The sequence below is a fragment of the Petaurus breviceps genome, unplaced genomic scaffold (assembly GCF_028583685.1).
Source record: "Petaurus breviceps papuanus isolate PSGF00001 unplaced genomic scaffold, PetGlider_PUasm1.0 470, whole genome shotgun sequence".
Lineage (NCBI taxonomy): Eukaryota > Metazoa > Chordata > Mammalia > Diprotodontia > Petauridae > Petaurus > Petaurus breviceps.
The window spans coordinates 6779356-6802269 of record NW_027186350.1 but is presented as its reverse complement, the minus strand read 5'-3'; the positions used below and the strand labels follow the sequence as shown (position 1 = coordinate 6802269).

The 22914-nt window shown below is 36.1% G+C and overlaps 1 protein-coding gene across 3 annotated transcripts in view; it reads right to left on the bottom strand.

The window, feature by feature from the left end:
- ATF7IP (activating transcription factor 7 interacting protein) overlaps window positions 1-22914 on the bottom strand; it is a 174086-nt gene that overhangs the window by 126893 nt on the left and 24279 nt on the right. Inside the window, exon 1 of one of the 3 annotated variants that reach the window (XM_069101539.1) lies at window positions 16313-16775. The exons of the other annotated variants lie outside the window; for them this stretch is intronic. The gene's annotated coding sequence lies outside the window, so the exon portion shown is untranslated. Of the gene's footprint in view, window positions 1-16312; window positions 16776-22914 lie in introns of those variants that run through there. 3 annotated transcript variants of the gene reach the window in all.

Below are 22914 nucleotides of genomic sequence, written 5' to 3'. Positions count from 1 at the left end.
AGGTACTACTACTCAATCTTATATCATGCTTACATTCTTACCCACTTTTATCTTTGGCTGCAGGAGAAAATGATGTGCTTACTAGCCCTCTGAGCTCAGTATGACAATTGATAAAATAGTGACATAGTCTGTATTGATGTCTGTTATTTTATCCATTTCTATTTGTGAATATCAGCAGTTTGTTTAACTAGATCCGCCTAGAGCTGACTCTGTAGCCTAGTCCCATTTTTTATAATTCCTTCTTCTAATACTGATTTTCATCCTTGTGCAAATAAGTCAATGGTTTGACTAAACAGAAACTGCAGATTCAGAAATTACTCAAACCAGAAGCCATCAGTTTTCTAAAATACAATCAATTTTTATTTTTGTAATGTTATTTGGTGTTTTCCATGTCCAATACACATGTTCTTGAACAAATTATTTATGATAAGACGCCAAACTTCTATATGGATTATAAGCTTTTGGTCATCCTCATTTCTTACTCCTGCTGCATATTTTTGCACATTACTTTTGCAACCCTAGCTATGAATTTTTGCACTTAAGTCACTTATTATCAAAGTAAATTAGTCCTATGAAATTCTTCTTAGAATTTCTTTTCCTTCTTATCTTCTAACATCTTCAACAAGTAGGGCAGAGTCAAGATGGCAGAGTAGAAACAGGACTTGCTTGGGGCTCCCACTTCCACCTCCTCCAATTCATGTAAAAGGTGACTCTGAAAAATCTCTGGCACTACAGAACCTACAAAATGACACAGAGAAGCTAACCTCCTGCTGAGGACAGCCCAGCAGGAAGGGGCCAGGGCAGTGCTCTAGGAACCAAGCCCAGCCAAATGCAAGCCCAATGTTTTAGCCTCAGGGCAGCCACAAGAAGCCACCAGTTGGAGGGACTTCAGATCACCAGCAGCTGTGGCAGTTTCCAGAATTATTAACCCATAGATGCTAAGGGCAAAGTGAGAGATCAGTACAGTGTGGGCTTTGGGAACAGGGAGTTTGGGAGTGCAATCCGGCTTTTACCTACCCCCTGGAGGGAGAAGCGGTTGAGGTGCTGTGGCTGTGCAGCCGCCATCACGTGGCTGCTTCTGAGCTCCTGGTCTGCAGATTGCAATGGGACCAAGCAACCAGTCTGAGGGGTAATCACTCTTGCTTTAATCTGCTTGGATCTGGATCACTGCCTAGGATGGATGTCCTGGGGTGTGTGACCAGCATTCTAGAGCCAGTGAAGGCGTCTGAGAAGGCATCCAACTAATAGCTCCAGCAGCTGAGGAAACCCCAGTGAATGGGATAAAGCTCCTCGCTTTAGCAGAGTTGTACTGTGGCAAAAAGCTCAAAAGTCAAGTAATTGAGTGGCAACATGACCAGGCAAAGGAAGCAAGGCAAGCACAGTGGTTCAACTCTGGATTCCTTTTTTGGGGACAAAAAAGATCAAAGCATGGAACAGGAGGAAGACAGCAAAGTCAGAACTCCTGCACCAGAAGCTTTCAACATAAAGGAGCTTAAGAAGGATTTTGAAAACCAAATAAGAGAAGTGGAGGGAAAAACTGGGAAGAGAAATGAAAATGATGCAAGAAAATTATAAAATGAGAGTAAACAACCTGATTGAATAACACCTTAAAAAATAGACTAACTCAAATGGCAAAAGAGGCTCAAAAAGGCAATGAGGAGAAGAGTGCCTTAAAAAGACTAATCTGCCAGATAGAAAAAGAATCTCAAAAGCTCACTGAAGAGAATCATTCCTTCAGAATTAGACTGGAGCAAATGGAAGCTAGAGACTTTATGAGAAATCAACATAGTATTAAACAGATCCAAACATACGAAAAAATAGAAGGCAATGTGAAATATCTCATTGTAAAAACCACTGACCTGGAAAATAGATGCAGGAGAGATCATTTAAAAATTACTGGACTGGGGAGGCTAGGTGGCACAGTGAGTAGAGCGCCAGCCCTGGAGTCAGGAGGACCTGAGTTTGGATCCGGCCTCAGACACTTAACACACAAACAAAAACCAAGCCATGTGACCTTGGGCAAGTTACTTAACCCCAATTACCCTCCAAAAACAAAAACAAAAAATTATTGGACTACCTGAAAACCAGGATCAAAAAAAGAACCTAGAAATCATCCTTCAAGAAATTCTCAAGGAAAACTGCCCTGATGTTTTAGAACCAGAGGGCAAAATAGAGTTTGAAAGAATCCACCAATCAGGGAGCCAAGATGGTGGAGTAGAAGCACGACCTTCCCCTGCTCTGGCTTCCACCCTCCCTAATCCATGTAAAAAGGGGACTCTAAACAAACTTTGGAGCTGCATAACCCACAAAATGACACAGAAAAGCTAACCTCCCACTGAGGACAACCCAGCAGGCCGGCAGGAATCCAGCACAGCACTCTGGGAGCCAAGCCCAGCCCCAGGGCGGGCCTGACCAGCCTATAGCCCCAGGGACTCCAGATCAGCAACAGCTATGGCCCTTTCCAGATTTATCAACACATAGATGCGAAGGACAAAGTGAGAGGTCAGAGAGGACTTTGGGACCAGTAAGTGGGAGTGCTCCAGATGATACTTAAAAGGTGAAATTAAGAGGTGAGAGAAATATAATGAGAGGAGATGGGGAGAGACAGATTGGGGTAAACTATCTCATACAGAAGAGGCAAAGGAAAATGATTACAATGGAGGGGAAGAATAGAAAGGCAAAAAGGAATGAGTCAATCTTATTCCCACTGAATTTGGCTTGAGGAGGGAGTGAAATACACACTAAATAGGGTATCTCACCCTCCAGGAGAATGGGGGGGGAAGGGGATGAGAGAGGGGATGATAGAAGGGAGGGCAGGCTGGTGGGGAGGGAAGTTGGAAGCACCCACTTTTGAAAAGGGACGGGATCAAAGGAGAGAATAGAACAAGTGGGAGGTGGGATAGGAGGGAGGGAAATATAGTCAGTGTTTTACAATATATCTACTATGTTATTGTTTTGCATTATCCACACATACACAACCTATACTGAACTGCTTATCTTCCCAGTAAGGGTGGGTGACAAGGAAGGAAGGGAATGAATTTGGAATTCAAAGTTTTAAAATCAAATATTCAAATATATATGTGTGTGTATGTATATATATATATATATATATATATAAAATATATATACTATTATTAATACCATCTTACATGTAATTGGGAAATAAGATATACAGGCACTGAGGCATAGAGATCTACTGGAAAAGTCGAAAGGGGTATAGGAGAAAATATGGGAGAGAGCAGATTGGAGGAGGGGATATCCTGTGGGACTCCTATTTTGGGGCGGTGGGTAGGGGAAAAATGGGGAGAAATTTTGTAACTCAAACTCTGGTGGAAATGGATGATGTAAATCAGAAGTTAATAAAGCATTAAAAAAAAAAAGAAATTTAAAGAAATTTTTAAAAATTTAAAAAAAAAAAAGAATCCACCAATCACCTCCTGAAAAATATCCCAAAAAGAAAAGTCCTAGGAATATTATAACCAAGTTCCAGAGTTCTCAGATCAAGGAGAAAATATTACAAGTAGCCAGGAAGAAACAATTTGAATACTGTGGAAACACAATCAGGATAACTCAGGATCTGGCAGCTTTTACACTGAGGGATTGAAGGGCTTGGAATATGATATTCTGGAGGTCAAAGGAGCTGGGATTAAAACCAAGAATCACCTGCTCAGCAAAACTGAATATCATATTTCAGGGGAAAATGTGGTCATTTGATGGAATAGAGCACATTCAAGCATTCTTGATAAAAAAACCAGAGTTGAATATAAAATCTTACATTCAGATACATGAAGCATGAGAAGGTAAACAGGGAAAAGAAATTATAAGGAAGTTATCAAAGTTACACTACTTACATTCCTATATGGAAAAACGATAATTGTAATTAATGAAACCTTTCTCAGTGTAAGAATAGTTGAAGGGAATAGAAATAAATAAATAAATATATATGTCTATCTAAGAGGGTATATGAATACATATAGGAGTATGTATATATACAGGTATACAAAGACAGAGTTACAGGACCAGTTGAATAGGAAGGGATGATACTTAAAAGGTGAAATTATGAGGTGATAGAGGAATATAATGAGAGGAGATGGGGAGAGACAGAATGGGGTAAATTATCTCATACAAAAGAGGCAAGGGAAAACTGTTACAATCGAGGGGAATAACAGGAAGGCAAAAGGGAATGAGTCAATTTTATTCTCATTGAATTTGGCTTAGGGAGGGAATGACATACACACTAAATAAGTTATCTCACCCTACAGGAGAGTAGAGGGGAAGGGGATGAGAGAGGGGATGATGGAAGGGAGGGCAAGCTGGCGGGGAGGGAAGTTGGAAGCACCCATTTTTGCAAAGGGACAGGATCAAATTAGATCAAATAAAACAAATCGGGGGGTGGGATGGGATGGAGGGAAATGTAGTCAGCCTTTCACAATATATCCAGTATGGAAATGTTTTGCAGTTACACATGTGCAACCTATACTGAATTGCTTATCTTCCCAGTAAGGGTGGGTGACGAGGGAGGTAAGGAAAAAATCTGGAATTCAAAGGTTTAAAATCAAATGTTAAAAAAAAAAATATATATATATATATATTATCATTATTATTTTACAAGTAACTGGGAAATAAGATATACAGGCACTGGGGCATAGAGATCCACCACGTCCTACTGGAAAGTCAGAGGGGGCATGGGGGAAGATATGGGAGAGAAAATTGGGGGAGGGGATATTTAGTGGGATCGCTGTTTTGGGGTAGGGGAAAAATGGGGAGAAAATTTGTAACTCAAAATCTTGTGGAAATGAATGATGTAAACTAAAAAATAAAAAAATAAACTACACAACAAACAAAAACATCTTCAACAAGTAGTAGTTTACAAATTTTAATGAATATTGCAATACCAGATGACCTAAAAAAATGTCATAGAAATGTACTTCCTTTTACCTTTTGATGCTTGATAAAACCAACCCCAACAGCTCCTTTATTTGCTTTGCCTCTCCAAAGACACAAGTCATCTTTCCATTTAATTACACTTTCTTGTTATCACTTAAAAAAAAAAAAGTTAAAACTGAAATAGTTCCATTTCTCCAGCATCATGGCTATTCTTGGTCACTAGACAAGAGTACCATCAGCTAAATTTATATTTATTGATAGTATAAAAATTGTGATTTTAAGCCCCCTCCCCCCATCTCCTTTTTTTTCACTACCAATTTCATGGTAGAAGTATAAAGGGCTTGGCTACAAAGGACTAGGGACCATTTTGTACTTTTCTTTATTTCAAGGACTACCATAGCTATCAATAAGAGATCTGGTTACTTGTAATGAGCCTTTCCACATTTAATTAAGATGCTCCTTAGGAAGAAGACAATTTCTATAACTATGCTGGAAGTTTTTCTAACACACTGTTGAAATCTAAGAAATTTCTGCCAAATTACTGCTCAACTTTATGAATGATTAAGGTTGAGCTTATAAGGCAACTAATGATCAATCAATCAACAAGCATTTGCTATGTGTCAGGCACTTTGATAAGCCCTGGGGATAACAATCATAGCAGAATAAAGAAAACCTTGCTATATTCTCGCAGATTATATAATTCCATTAGATGAAGATAACATATATGTTAATACTGTTAATATTCTACATCCATATTCATATAATCTTTTTTGGCCATAGATTGAGAATAATTACAGCTACATCAAGAATGAGGTAGCTAGCACCAGAAATGTTTAATTAAATGATTTCTAGAGGTCCTCTGGTTTTCATACTGTAAAGTACCAATCCAATAGAAACTGCATAGGAAAAAAATGACTTCAAAGAATTGTTATGTCTCTCTAAATTGTCTTTGGTTAAATGGTTTTTAATGTTGTAATTTCTTTACTTCAAATAAAGTAATGAGGAACTATCAGATTAGAGTTTATTCCCATGAATGCTTCCCTCACTCTAGTTACCAATTCATTCCTTCCTGACTGTACAGGAGGTGCTTTACATAGAAAAATAGAAGAGTATATACAAAGTACCAATGTATCCTGAATTTCAACTTCATCTAGCAGGTAAAATGCAAGAAAAGCAAGCCTTATCACACAGTTGGAAAGCCGTTTTTCCATTGAAGGCCTCAGACGCGCAACCTGTAATACACAGCTGTCTGAAAGTTGCCTCCCCCGCTAAAACGTTGGCTATTGAAAACCAGGCGGGGACTGTTTTTGTCTTTCTTCATATCCCCAGAGCTAATCTCAGTACCTGGAACATAGTAAGCACTTAATAAATGCTTCCTTTAGTAGGAAAAAAAAAATCAAACTAAGAATTTCTAAGTAAAATATTATCTCATTTATTTAGTTTTTGTTTTGTGTGCTCATTTAAGACAGATCATAAGAACATAATCATGAGACAGGGCTCACTCAGGACAATGGTATATGTACATATGCAGGTACTCAAGCACATGATATTCATTCCATTCATCCCTCTTTCTTTCTCTCTTTTTTAAATTAGAGGAACATAAAATTTTATTAAAATAAGATATATATATATTAGGTATTCATTTTTTATTAATTGGAAAAAAATGAAAATTTTAAACTTTTAAATATATTAACTTTATGCTAAGGTATATAATGCACTAAATTATCTAACAATTAGACCATCCAGAGGGCAGCAGAAGGAAAAACCCAGAGTCTTAAGAATATATAAACCTGGGGCGGCCAGGTAGCACAGCGAGTAAGAGCACCGGCTCCAGTGTTGGGATGACCTGGAGATCGAATCCTGGGCTCAGACACTCAGAACCACACCCAGAAATAACTGGCCGTGTAACCTTGAGCAAGTTACTCAACCCCAATTGCTTTAAAAAAAAAAAAAAGAACATATAAACCCTCTGACTAAAGGAACACAAACAGGCATAACCACAATGAGGATAAACAGAAGCACTTGCCATGAAATAACACTTATTTTGTGGTTACTGAAAATACTGCCACTAAAAGAGAACAGAAGGAAGCTCATAAGGGAACATGGAGAAACAAAACAATTTTGAAAGTATAACATCTTACAATTTGTTCTAGGCTTAAAAAAAAACTCAAGTTATTATATATAATAAAAATTCTCATTTTCACATTTTCTGTTCTACTTCCTAACACAAAAAATGTTTGTTGGTTGTTTTTCTGAGGGGGTGTCTGTGAAGCTCATAATTAAAAAAAATTTCTTTTTGAAATGGAAAAACAAAACACTGACACTGGGTTTTTAAGCTATGTTGCATCTCCATGTTGCATATATAAAGAGATCAACTAGCATGACAGCAAGTGAAATTCAGCCAGGCCAGAGTTCTTACCCTCCTTCACACTTTCAATGCTTTGTTGAATATTGCTTTTAATTTTGTTGCTGTTGTTCTTGGTGAACATCACTGTTCTCTAAAAGAATAATTTGGGTTATTTGAATGAGACTGGGAAAGAGATCATGAGTTTGGGTTCTTTCTGAATACAAACCTTAATTTTCAAAGGAAAACCTCAAAGTAGTTGTTCACAATAAGGAACTCAAAATTAATCAAGTCTTAAATTCTTCCAAGTCAAATCAATAAGCATTTATTACGCATTTACTATAGAACAGACATTGTGCCAAGTGCTGGGGATACAAAGAAAGGCAAAAAATAGTTTCTGATCTAAGGAGATCGCAGTCTAATGGTGCAGACAACATGTGAACAAGGACGTACAGGATGATCACAGCTAACCCACACTGAAAAGGCACTAACCATTATGGAAGATGATTGGGAAAGGCTTCTTGTAGAAGGTGAAGTTTTTAGCTGGGACTTTAAAGACAGGGAAGCCAGGAAATTGTGATGAGGAGTAGGAGAACTTTAGGCATGTAGGAAAATCAGTAAAAATACCCAGCGGAGAGATATGGAATGCCTTATACAAGAAACAGCACGGAGGTCATTGTTACTGGATCCCAGAAGAACATATACAGTTAAGGTATAGGAAGACTAAAAAAGGGGGTGGGGGGTGGGAGAAAGGAAAAAAAAGGAGGCCAGGTTGTAAATGGCTTCAAATGACACGTTTGATCTTAAAGGGGATAAGGAGCCACTAGAATTTACTTCAGGAAGATCACTTTGACGTTTCACGTGAGGATGGCTTACTTGGGAGGGAGACCAACAGACTACTGTAATAGTCTAGGCATAAAGTGATAAGGGCCTGCATCAGGGTAGTAGCAGTGCCAGGGTACAGAAGGGGGGTGTATAACCTATCATGTAAAAAATCTTTGGATTAAGCTGTAGGCAAGGCCAACCTATGTAGGCAAGGCCAACCTATGTAGGCCTGCAGATTTGAGTGGAGCCAATAAAAAAGCTAGAAACAACTTCAAGAATAGCATCATATAGTAGAAGTATATCTAATAGGAAAATGGATTAAAATCTATCTTGGTAGTAATCCTTCATCAAAATAAAAATAAGAGTGTGAGAAAGAATTTCATGTTCTTGCCTCTACAGCAACTTAGCTCCCAGGCCTCAGTCACTTTGTGCCTATATTAGAATATTTTGCTACATGGTAACCTGAATTAATCAAAGTTTTGCTCCATATCCAAAGTGAAACATTTAGTGTTCACTGGCAAGAATGCCTGACGAGTCAAGTAAGATGACTAAAGAGCATAAGGAAAACAGCTGGCAGGACTTATCCAGGGTTATCAGGTGCCACAGGCCAGGGATCTATAATCTAATAAATTGAGGTCAAAGAATGAACAGAGAACTAGGGATCTCTAATCACTGAGGAAGTCGGAAAGGTTATCCAAAGGTCAGAAGGGCTAAATGAGGGTACAGAGAAAAGTAATAAAATCCTATTATGTCCTTAAGAACACAAATATTTTTTTCATCTAAAGACTAATATCAGATGTAACAGATTCCCTATTAATTTAAAAATCTTTCATTTCACAGAGTAATTAGTTAATAAGTCCAATACATTTCATTAAATCACCAAAAAGCAATATTTTCTACTAAAGGCAATACTCTAGCTGGTCATTTTTTTAAAAAGATAAATGGATTCTGTTCTATAGATATTATAGCCTATTTATCTCAACAAATCCCAAACTATGTTAAAAAAACATTATTCACTGAGCTATACTAACCACAATGCTAACTTCTTAAGATAATAGCTTTAGAGCTCAAAAGAGACTTTAGCAGTATAATCAACTCCTCATTTTACAGATGAGGAAACTGGGGAAGCCTAGAGTAGTTAAGTGATTGAATTCACAGAAATGACAAGCCAGAGCTAGGATCTGAACCCAGACCCTCTTACTTCAAATCTAGAACTTCCTACTATGCTATGGCTCCTTCCTTCACCTCCAATGTACAATTTTCTTGAGGTGCGTAAGGTTGTTTCATTCATTTTACTTCTTTGCCCAGTGCACTATATATTTTAGCACTGTGCCTAGAATATCAAAGGTGTTTAATAAGTACTTGATTAATTTTTTCATTTCAATTTAACACTAAAGCACAAAGATAGTTCAACTAATCCATAATTGTTATTCTGCCCGTTGCACCAAGTAACATTTTATAGGATGCTAATTGTCCTCCTTGATAACAACTTCAAAAATGATTACAGATTTAAAGATGGGAAGGAACTCAAAGGCCAACAAAGTACCTCAAAACATTTTACTTCCAGTTAATAACAGGGGTCTTTTTGGATCTACTAAAGACTTCTGTCCACATCCAATTCCTTGCGTAATAATTTCCAAATGTCACTCATTAGCCTTCCTTTAAATTAACCTAAATTTACCTTTTTCGATTCAAAAGGAATGTCTCTGGTAGCAGGTGGGCACGCGTGCTCGTGTGTGTGTATGTGTGTGTGTGTGTGTGTGTATTCCCTTCATGATTTTGCAGACAAAAGAACTGCTTTGCCAATAACTTTCTGAAATATTATCTATTTAAAATTATACCGGGAAAGAAAAACAGTAGGCAGTGGGATATAATAAAAAGAAGACATTTTTGTGTACATACTTCTATTTTAGAGGGTGGCTTAGAAACTTTGGGATGTATTTTAGTAGTGGTGCTCTTTTGAGGTGGGAAGGAGTGAAAGCCTTTGAAGAATAACTGAATGTTTAGTATAACTGTTATTTTACCTTTAAAATTAAAAGACCTATAAAAATCCCTTATTCTTAGTATTCTTAAGGACACAAAAGGAAAATAATTACTGAAAAAAAAAATATATATATAGAAAAGCAGCAAAAAATTCCAGATTGAGAAATTAGAGGGTTGTTTTTTTTTTCAAATCTCAGCTCTGCTACTTACCATCTATGCTATCACTTCACTGCTATGAGCCTAAGTTTCCTGAATGATAAAGTAGTGATATAGTAGACTGGATTTGGGAGCCAGGCAGACCCAAGTTCAAATCCTGCCTCAGACAAGTATTAGTTGTGTAACCTGAGAAAGTCACTTAACTTCTCTTATTCCTTTACCTTCATCTGTAAAATAGGGATGTTAGTAACACCTACTTCCCAGGGTCAAATGAAATAATACATGTAAGCACTTGGCAACTTAAAAGCACTGTGTAAATAATTAGGTAGTATCGTTATTACTATTTAAGGTCCTTGCTGGCTCTAAATTTTATGTGCTTATAAGAATTTGTTTAAATCAGAACCAATTTTATTATGAGCCTCCTACAAAAATATATAGAGAATCTTCATTGTTCTCCTAATAACTGTAATGGGCATTTACATACATAGTTGAGTATCCAATATAACAGGGATTAAAGCAACAGTACAACACTTATGCAACTGGCATTATTGTTATTTTAACATATATTTACTTTCTTCCCTCTATTTTCTTACTATGTCTTTCATCTCCCTTGCTGTCTTCCTCTGTGACTTTTCTTTAAGATCTTCTCGACATGAAAGGGTCCCGTGGTGACATTCAAGATGAAAGAGGTTGTTATTGCATGAGATACAGTAAAATGGCAAAGCACTGGATTTGGAAGACATGAATCCCATACCTTGTTCGAAGACTTACTACCTACCCATGTGACCTTAAACAAGTCTCTTCACTTTTAATTTCCTCAACAATAAGTAGGGTGGCCTAGATGATCTCCATGCCCAACTTTTAATCTTAGAAACCCATAAACCTCTATAATAGCGGCTCCTAAGCACATGAACAAATTCTTATACTAACATATGACCCCCAAAATATACATTTATAATGACTGTGTATCATAGAATCACAGTTTTAGAGTTAGAAAAGACCTTAAGATCCCTAGGAGAGGTAGTTAAGATGTGCAAAGAACTTCCTGAATCAACAAGTTCTGAGTTGGAATTCCACCTCCCAGCACCTACAAGGTACATTGTGACTATAAACAAGTCACTACTTCTCTCTTGAGTTTCCTCATCTATAAAATATGGATAACAATGCCTAAAATAACTTATCTTACAGAACTACAATGAGACTCAAATAAAATAATATGTATAAAACACTATATAAGGTCTACGATTATTTTTGTTGTTGTTATTGTTAGTCACGTACTATAATGAAAAAAGTTGGGTAGAAAACGTGCTTCATGGATTAGGGACAGGTTCAGATTATGTAATCAGGGACAATCTCCCAAGGAAATTGGACACTGATTAATCGATTAAAAGATAGGGAACATTATGGTTAGATTAGGGAAAGGGAATTATTTGTAAAAGTTCTGAAAGAAACTGTGTGACCCAAACAAGAAACATAAAGAAAATACAAGCTGACATCAGAATGCATGGTGTTGAGTCCCATCTGTGGCCTAATAATATGACCTCAGGGAGAGTTTTCTCATCTATTTATATTAAGGGATAGAATTAAATAAACTCTAGGGTCCTTCGTAGCTCTAAAATTTTATTATTCTGTATGTACTCCAACAGGTAAAGAAATAAGTTCTTAAACACCCAAGAAAAATTAAAACTAATAATTGTAAAAACACATTTCTTTCAAAATAACCAATTATGTGCTCCCAACATATATTGGTACAACTCTGACCAAACAGCAAGTGAACTTGCACATTTCAGTAAGCTAAAGAACAGTAGCCCTAAAATTTATTTTTTTTAAACAGTAGCCATAAGGAAAGGAAATAAATAAAAATGAAGCAGGATTAGACTTAGAATTACAAAACAATAGATACTAAAATTCTGTGTACATACAGATAGATAGATACACAGATATATTTAAGTATCTATCTATCTATATCCTCTTAACATTCTATTTGTCAAATGGGTAAGAGAATCTCTACTGTCAGATTGGTAAGTAGCATTCCATTTTTATTATAAAGGTGTATACTTCATAACAAATCCACAGAATAATTACAAAATAGCTGTGGACTTTACTACATGAAGTGGTGTTGGTGTCAGTGGCTGTTGGCCAGCCAGGTGGCACAATGAATAAAGCACCAGGTCTAAAGTGAAGAAGACTCATTTTCATGAGTTCAAATCCAATTTCAGACACTGTGTGACCCTGGGCAAGTGACTTAACTCTGTTTATCTTGGTTCCTCATCTATAAAATGAGCTCGGGAAGGAAATGGCAAACCATTCTAGTATCTCTGTCAAGAAAACTCCAAATGGGGTTACAAAGAGCCAGACACAACTGAGTAACAATAGGATCCATGGTTTTAAAGAAATTTCTGTTAATCTAATCAACTCTACTGGTTTATATGCCTGACTCCAAGCTGGGGGAGCTATCCCCAGTGCTACCATGTAGCAAACCATTTTATGACATTTAAAAGGAATCAGTATCTAATAAAAAATAATTACTCACAAATACAAATACCATAGACAAAGAAATTCAGTACTGGGGGTATATAATAACAGCAGCAATACCTAGCATTTATAGAGGGCCTATATGCCAGGCACATATACACATAGGTGTGCATATGTAGATATATGTACTATACATATATAAGCATATGATCCTGAAGACAAAGGAAGAAGAGAATCAATCTGTTTACTTCCCATTTTTAAAAAGCAAAATCATTCTTATCCAGTCAGTATGAAACTATCCAAAGGAAACAATCCCTCTAGAAACTCCAAATTAATAGATTAAAAATCAAATAGTGCTTATCTTTGTAAATTATAATTCTGATGACAGACAACTAAAAACAGTAATGACAATGATGAATTTGTGTTCTTTTTATTTTATTTATATTTTATTTTATTTATTCCCTCATAAAACTCTTCTGTTTTTAAATTTTTTTCCCCAAATCAATTTTAAGGTCCATACATATTTCCTACAGTCAGTAATTTTCTACATAATGACTTGAGAATACTGCTCACACTTTAGAAATTACAAATTGTTGAAAGGACAGAATTAAGATTCAAAATGTCTCGACAATCTAAACAAAAAATAAACTAACTAGAAATTTCACAGGAACAAACAGAGTGAGACACATAGGTTCAAAGCATTCACTTACACAAATAAGTGTAACTTAATTGGAATGCATGTAAAAAAAAAAAGATTAGATTTTAAATTCACTAGAAGTTTTCTGAGTCAACACTATGCCTAGGCTAAGAAATAATTGTATTGGGGCAGTTAGGTGGTGGTGCGGTGAATAGAGCACCGGCCCTGGAGTCAGGAGGACCCAAGTTCAAATCTGGCCTCAGACACTTGACACAAAAACTAGCTGTGTGACCATGGGCAAGTCACTTAACCCACTTAACCTCCCCCTTCAAAAAAAAAACTGTATTACTTGACTTCATTAACTGTATAACCTCTGGATCTAGAACATTATCTGTTCCACTGTACTTGGCACTGGTCAGACCATATTTTAAGTATTGTGAGTTAATCTGGGGCGCCATATTTCTTTTTGAGGGGGGAAGGCAGGGCAATTGGGATTAATTGACTTGCCCAAGGTCACACAGCTAGTAAGTGTTATGTGTCTGAGGCTAGATTTGAACTCAGGTCTTCCTGACTCCAGGGTTGGTGCTCTATTCACTGCCCCACCTAGCTGCCCCTGGGGTGCCATATTTTAAGACGGATATTTTTGATAAACTGAAAAGTAGCCAGAGGAAAGAAAAGATCTAGAAACCATATCACAGGAGGAATTGTGGAAGGAAGTAGAAATGTTCAGACTGAAAGCCTGAATTTTTGTAGAAACAAGTATTTTTAAAATTCATCTTCTGAAGACATATTCAATTTAAAACCTTTACTTCCAGATGAGACAAATTAAGACCAATGGGTAAATTAAAGAAAGATAAAATTCTGGTTCAACAGAAGCTATAACTTTCTAACAACTAGATCAGTCTAAAAGTAGATGTGGCTGCTTCCTGAGGAAGTGACCTATCAGTATTCAGGCAAAAGCTTGTTAGGCTACACAGGAAAGGAAGTCATACTAAATGACGTATATTCTACCTTCCAATTTTTTCCACAATCCTATATAAGACTGCTTAACATGCTGGCTAGGTTATTTAAGAGACAAACTGCATCTTTAACATTTCCTATTATTATCTATTGTGCTCTTTTCATTGTTTCATTTTTTTAAATATCTCTTTTCTAGAGTTTCCTATACTACTACCACCATCATTCCTTTTATCTTCATTTTTCACAATGCAATTCAATATAAAAAATACTTACTGACTGTTATATGTAAAACCCTCCACTAAAATCTTATCTAAAAGCATTATCATGTGCATAGATGATATCAGGTCCTTGAGGCTCTGCCAACTATCCACAGAGAACCCTGAAAAGGCTTCAAGTACAGGCTCTATGAGTGTGATGAGAGAACCCTTCTATGGAGAGGCTTATACCACCCCTCAAAGGGTTGGCTATCCAAGGAGACAGACAGACAGATAGATTAGATAGATAGATAGGTAGATAGAGATATTAACATTGGATTGGGTTGGGGTTTGGGGGGGGGGGGGTTTAGCAACATTAACTCTAAGGAGTTGAGGGGGTCTGGTCATTGTATTGGTGGAGAGGATATCCACACCAATGAAATGCCTCTCTGAAGTACATTCAAAGCACTATGCTAAACTACTAGAGCAGATGAGAAGATAAATAAAACCTGTTTTCTAACTTTCAATCTGATAAGGAAGATAAAAACATTTAGCCAAGTAATTATGACAAAACATATGTATACAAGTATATAGTAATAGGAGAGCTTTTTAAGTTAGGAAAGTTAATACTTGTATATTTGAAAGATTGACATATACAACTGAAACACATACCAAAAAACATCACATCAGAACATTCAACAAATATTGCAAAAGGGCAATATATAATCCTAACAAGGCCACCCGCACTATCTGGCCTCCAATCTTTCCATTGTCAATATTGTACAGCAGAAAGCAAGTCTCCCATTTCCTGTCAGGATCTAGAGACCTGGAGCTTCAGAATGAAATGAATACTTTTTTGCTGTGAGGTCTCAAGTATAATAGTTCTGGAGCATAATGTCAAGTAAATTAAAAGTCCTATCTTAAAAGAGTTCTTTTTCTTCTCTCTCCTTTCCCTCATCAAAGTGATATATTTAATTTTTGGCCACTTTGATACCAGTATCCTTGGTGCACATCACTATCTTTTATAAGCATACAAACTCTAAGTTACAGCTTTCTAAATATTTTATTACAATATAATGTACAGAGAACTATGGCATTAATACACACACATATATTCCTTTAAAAGTCAATCTAATTATTAAATTCATTTTGCCCTTGCATTTTAAAATTATGTTGCAAAGATCATTAATAAGGAAAAAAACAATGAATGATTGAAATGAGATAATAAAACAGTGAGCATTCTAGATGAAAGTACATATAAAAACCATATTAATCTGATCAATTCTAATTGGGAACACTTAAAATACAAAAAGTCTGCTTTTGAATGGAGAATGCTCTTTCAGTTCTTATTAAATAGAATTATACCAAATCCTCAGAATCAAGAACGATCACAAAATTTCACATCTCCACATACACCAGAGGGTGTCACTATACATGAGAATATAATCACAGAATGATGTCGTGCCTTAAATTGATTTGCTTGTTTACATATACATGCAAATTTCTACATGCACACTCACATGTGTATTTTATACATGTACTCCACAGTAAGGATGAGTTAGTTCATTCTGACTTAGTCATGGGACTTCTTACGACTTTTTTTACTAGATAATTACTCCTCCTGTCCTAAGCATAATGCCACAATTTAAATTATATAAATGTGTGTCTAGAAGAGTGTGTGAGTGTGTGTGTGTGTGTGTGTGTGTGTGTATAAGTAGTAAGACTGGCCTAAAAAATAACATTTAATTACCCAAACAATCATTAATGATAGTATTTTCAGAAGTTAAAAACATCCCCTTTGGTAAGAGGTAGAGGCCTAAAAAGATTTAAGGAAAAATAATTGATTCTTACCTGTGGACAGCTTAATACTGCAAAAAGAACTTCTTCTGTATAAACCAGAAACACAACTTCATTTACATAAACGTCAAAAGCTCAAATGAGTCTTCCATGTCAGCCATTTTGAGCCTAAAAACCTCATGTGGTTCATATTCGTGCACAAACTGAATACAATGGATTAGAAAGACAATAAGTTGATGTATTGCCTTTCACACAGCAATTCACATCTGCTAAGTAATTTGTTCAGAAAATACACAAGTCGACAATTACCAAGAAGGTAGCAGTGTCAGTAAAGCTCACAAAACATGCACAGTACAGCCACAAAAATGCAACTGAATGTCTAATATGCTTTCTGTGCTGCCAACTATTAATTCTACAGCAACTGTGTGCAGTGAAGAACCTCCTACCCATACAACACTACTAACAAGAATAAAACTATTAAAATGGAGCACAAAGCAGATAGATATAAATGAACTGAAACCAGCTCCTATACATTCCGCATTTTCCGTGTCCATATTTAGAGGTCAAACTCCTCATTTTCAGATCACTTCTATTCTTTTAGTCCAGAAAGCTGAATTCTTACACACTCCAAGGAGAAAGTCCATTACACATATTATTTGCTACCCAAACCCAGTCGGACTGTAGTTACAGTTAGCTGGCCTAGTAAGAACAATTTACATAAAGGCAACTCTCATTTCATGGCTAAACTAAAGCAGGATATTGCTGAATAAACCTTCCCCATTCCACCCAACCTCCTTCCCCCACTCCAGGCAGTGACTACTTTTAGAAAACAATATTGATTTGTGTACTAATAATCCAGATCTAAGTCACAAAAGAAAGCTAACTTATTCAATTACAACTGGAAAATGTTTTTAAAATTTTGATCCAAGCAGTATTCAACTACATAGTTCATTCCTGAGATAAGACAATAAAGAATTTCCTAAATTTCCTAAAACTATGAAAAACAAACATTTGCAATAAAAATTACATTGTACCATGTCGAATAAAAAATTCTCTCTATATTCTATTAAAGCCTTTAAAATTAAAATAATCCTTACCAAATAGCCATTAGAAAGAAACTTTAAATGATAAAATTAGTGATTCTTCTATTTTTATAACATATATATAGTTGGGTTACATTTAAAAACTAGAATGCTTTCTTCTTTGCCAAATGCTAAGATGCATACTTAATTTTCATAAGAGCTAGACACAATTCCACTTATCTTTTTAAATGCAAGATTACATTTTTATCATTAAGATATATTGAATATATGCAAAAAGAAAATCTAGACATCAAATAATTTCATAGCTGAATCTAACTTTTGATGATAAATCTGCAAATCCATATTTTTACTACTATCTTTAAGTGATTTTCTTTTTGTGTTTTGTGAAACCCAAACATAAGACCAAGGAGAGTAAAAGAAAAAAGACTGTATTTCATGTTCAATCATAAAGTGATGAATCAAACTAGTTTTAAGAACTAGTTCTGAGAAAAAGGAGAAATAAAGTAACTTAAGTATTAAAAGTATCCTATTTTTCAAATAAATTTATTAAGCATGGACACTTGGGTTATAAAGTCCAAAAAGAAAGAATAGTCCCCTAACCTCAAAAAGCTTATTTTCTATTGGGGAATACAATATAGAAATGGAAATCATGTAGGGAGATCATGAAATGCTTCCTGTAGGAGACAGCACCTAAAATAAGCTTGGAAGGATGCTAATGATCTAGGAGGTAGAGGTGAAGAAAACAATATTTCAGGTGCCCCTTGTTGTTAAGGAGTTTCTATTATAGTGACTTAGGAGAGACTATAAGGCTGAATGACCACCTATCAATGATCTTATTGCTCAGTTGTTTCAGTCATGTTGGACTCTTTGTGGTCCCTCTTGGGTTTTTCTTGGCAAAGATACTGGAATGGTTTGCCATTTCCTTTTCCAGCTCATTTTGCTGTTGTCCAGTCATTCAGTCAAATCTGAGTCTTTGTAATCCCATGGACCACAGCACACAAGGCCCTTCTATTTTCCACTATCTCTTGAAGTCTGTCCAAGTTTACATTCATTGTTCCCATGATATTATCTATCCAATCTTTTTCTCTGCTGTCCTCTTTTCCTTTTGCCTTCAATCTTTCCCAACATCAGTTGAGTCTTAACTTCTCATTATATGGCTTTAGCCATATAATACCATGTAACATATAATACCATACTTAGGTATTTAAGCTTCAGTTTCAGTATCTGATCGCCCAGTGAACAGCCTCAATTAATATCTTTAAATATTGACTGACTGGACCTCCTTGCTGTCCAAGTGACTCTCAAAAGTCTTTTTAAGCACTACAATTTGAAAGTGTGGATTCAGCAGCACTCAGCTTTCCTTACAATTCAACCTTCACAGTCATACATTGCCATTGGAAAAATCACAGCTTTGATTATGCAGATCTTTGTCAGCAAGGTGATGTCTCTGCTTTTAGTATGCCGTACAGTTTTGCCATAGCTTTCCCTCTTAGTAGCAAGTATCTTTTAATTTCATGGCTGCAGTTGCCATCTGCAGTTATCTTTGAGTCCAAGAATATAAAACCTGACACTGCTGCTATTTCTTCTCCATTTGCCAGGACCAGTTCCCAAGATCTTTGTTTTTTGTTTTTTATGTTAACCTTGAAGTCAAGTTTTACACTCTTCTCTTTCACCCTCATCAAGAGGTTTCTTAATTCCTCTTTACCTTCTACCATCAGACAATTCATTTTATAGATGAAGAACTGAGGCAAATGGGGTTAAGTGACTTGCTCAGGGTCATACTGTTAGAAAGTATCTGAGGCCATATTTGAACTCAGGTCCTCTAGATTGCATGCAGGACTGGTACTCTAACCACTACGCTACCTAGTCCCCCTACCATTATAAGATACCATCTTATATAACCAATAAGTAAAGCTAGATGAGTTAGCAAGAAAAAAAATGAGGCCCAGGCAGCTTAACCCTGGGATTTGGAATCAGAGGACCCAGGAGGTGGAATCTCTATGATCTTGGGCACATCACATAACCTCTGTGGCCTCAGATGACTCCAAGTCTATGACCAAATCAAAGTTTGTACTAAAGCATATAGCTGAGATGGCAGGATGACTTGATCATGAAATAAATATCTAAAGAAGGGATTCTTAACCTTTTTCCTTTAATTTTACTAACTTTATTACAATAATTGGTTCCTTTTACAATCCTTTGTATTTATTTTTATGCGTTTAAAAACATTCTGAAAATGGTCCATATGCTTCAACAGAATGCTAATGGAGTCCATGAAACAAAATGGTTAAGAATCCCTCATGTAGAAAGATGGGGAGCAAATCGTAAAGAAAAATCAAGTAACTGGCCATCTGATGAAGAAGTATTCCAATATGATTATAAATACATTACAACTACCTTCTTCTGGACTGTACTGTTTCCCTGACAACATGAACCCTTTTAGGGAGGTAGAAAACTTTCTAAGAAGCCTATTCCCTTTCCAGACATATGTGATGCATTTGTCCAAGTTTTCAGAAGCTTCTGAATATAGTGGCTAGCAGTAAATTGAGAATCAGGAAAATCTGGGTTTAAATACTCAGATACCAGTTGTATAACCCTATGCAAGTCACTTAATTTCCACTCTCAAGAAAACTCTTTTAGGATTTCCAGGCCTTTCTATCTATCTGCCTTGCAACTGAACCTCATTTTAATATGTTGCCTCCCACAATTACAATATAAGCTCCCTGAGAACAAGTACTGCCTAGCTTTTTCAATACTTGCCTCTTCAGAGCTTAGCATATTACCAAGTTAAGTTCTCAAAAATGTTTTTTTCCTTACTTTATACTTCATTTCAATAAAATGTAGGTAGTAATGTATGCAGCATTTTTCGTCATAGAGCTGTTGTGAAGCTCAAATGAGCTTGGAAACCTTATGGCCAGTCCTGCAATCATGGTGGTGATGTCTTAGTCCTTCTTAAACCTAAGATTCCCAAGCACAGTCAAAGCAATATTCTTTCCCCATGCAAGTTGGGCTAGTTTTTCCTTAAAAAGTACTGAAACTCAATTAGAGAAAGTTATGTTTGACAAATGTAAAGATTTAAGCTTTGGGGATAAGAATTCGCTATTTAGTAAAAATCACTGAGAAAACTGGAAAGTAGTATGGCTTACAATTTACCAAGTTAAGGTCAAAATAGATACATGACCTAGATATAAAGAGAGATAGCATAAGTAAATTAGAAGAGCATGGAACATATTACCTATCATACTTGTGGACAGAAGAATTTATGAATAAATAAGAGATAGAAAACACTGTCAGATAGATAATTTTGATTACATTAAATTATAAAGATTTCATACAAATAAAAACCAGTGTAGTCAAGATTACAAAGAAAGCAGAAATTGGGGGAAAATTTTTATGGTCAGCTTCTTGGCTAAACATCTCATATCTCAAATACATAAAAAATTTTGCTAATTTATAAGAATAGAAGTCATTTCCCAATTGATAAATGGTCAAAGAACATGAACAAGCAGTTTTTCAATGAAGAAATTAAAGCTATATATTAAAAAGTGCTCTAAATAATTACTGATTAGAGTAATGCAAATTAAAACAACTTTGAGATGTCCTCTCATATCTATCAGACTGGTTAAGATGACAGAAGAAGGAATGACAAATGTGGAAGGGGAATGTGGAAAAATTGAGACACTAATACACTACTGGTAGAACTGTAAACTGATCCAGCCATTTTGGAGAACAACCTGAATTATAAAACTCTGTATACCCTTTGACCCAGCAATACCATTATTACTGATTCCCAAGGTGATTAGGGAAAAGAGAAAAGAGCCTATATGTTCTAATATATTTATAACAGTTCTCTCTGTGGTTGTAAAGAACTGAAAATGGAAGGGATGACCATAATTTGAGGAATGGCTAAACAAGTTGTGGTATATGATTGTGATGAAAATGTGCTGTAAGAAATGAGGAGCAGGTTGGTTTTAGGGGAAAAAAAATATGTAAAGACTTGCATGAAATAATGAAACATAATAATAATGAACATCATAATAATGAACAGAACCAAGAAAACATTACATATACAGTAACAGTAATATTATTTAAAGGATATCTGTGAATGTCTTATTCTGAATATTATATATACTCAAATCAACTATAAAAAAAACTATGAAGGAAGATGCAATCTACCTCCAGAGAAAAAACTGATGTATAGAAGTATGCATAGTATGATTTTATTTACACATACACAAGAGAAAAAGAGAGATACACACACTTGTATACAAATAATGGCTTTCTCTGCTGCAGGGTAGGGAGGGAAGGAAGGACACAGTTCTGAACTTAAAATGCAACCAAAAAAATTTAAGTTACAAATATTTTTTTTAGTATTAAAACCATTCTTGGGAAATGACTGGCTCAGAGAAAACTAAAGGCTTAGGCTATTGTCATCATTTCCTGATTGCCTGAATACAAAACAGTAATGAGCTCCAAGTGCTCTGTGACCAGTTAGCTAATAGAAGATGGACAACTCAGGCAAGGGAGCTGTACTCAGCTAAATCAACTCAAGGGGTTCTGGATGCATGTCCTTGTTGACTATTGCCTCTTTCTGTTCCAAAGACAAAATGTGGGGTGGAGAGGGGGAGTGGAGAGGGGGGCCTGAGTCAAGACCAGCCCAAAAAAACTTAACCATTTCATGCTTGTAGTTGTTAATCTATTCCCTTTTCAGCGGGGGTGGGGTGGGGGTGGGGGGGTGGGGTTAGGGGGCGGGGCCTATTAGAAATATAAACATGAAATGCTAATTAAGTAAAATCTCCTTATCAAATTCACCAATTCTGGCATATTTAATAATAGAAACTGGTGCCAATAATCAGAGTAAGACAGGCACAAACTCCTCCAAGAAACAATGTTCATTCACTGGGAGTAAAATGCAACAGGGCTCTTCCCTTGTTCTAAAGGGAATTAAAGTAATGGCTCAAACTTAGGGGAATAGTCCCCAATGCCACCACACATTCTTGGTTATTTCTGGGGCTGTTATATTCCTCATATTAGTGAAATTGCAGTATAAGGCGACATAGTTGTTCTGGTTGCTGCTTTGGGTCCTGAAATACTCACTGCGTATGTACTTATTGTTTTTCTTATATATGTCTCAAATATATTTTGGTTGAATGAATTGCTGTGAGCACTACATCTTAGCTTGAATGGGCCATGTTCTTGCCATCTGACTTTCTGCCAAATGTCTACTCCCCCCACCTACCTTTTTTTACCTCATATTCAAGAAATTATAGTCAAATTATTCTACTATTGATTCTGGAAAGACCCTATCAATCAACTGCCCTATGACTTCAGCTCATCTCTATAACCTCCCAAACCAAAACATTCTTCCCTGGCACAAAAAGTTCACTGACTAAATGATTCATTATCTTCCCCAATTAGAATGTAAGCTTCTTTAGGGCAAGGACTGTCTTACTTTTCTTTTCTTTTTGCTTTTTGGAGGGCATATTGGGGTTTAAGTAATTTGCCCAAGGTCACACAGCTAGTTTGTGTGTGTGTGGTGTGTGTGTGTGTGTGTGTGTGTGTGTGTGTGTGTGTGTGTGTGTGTGTGTGTGTGTGTGTGTGTGTGTGTGTGTG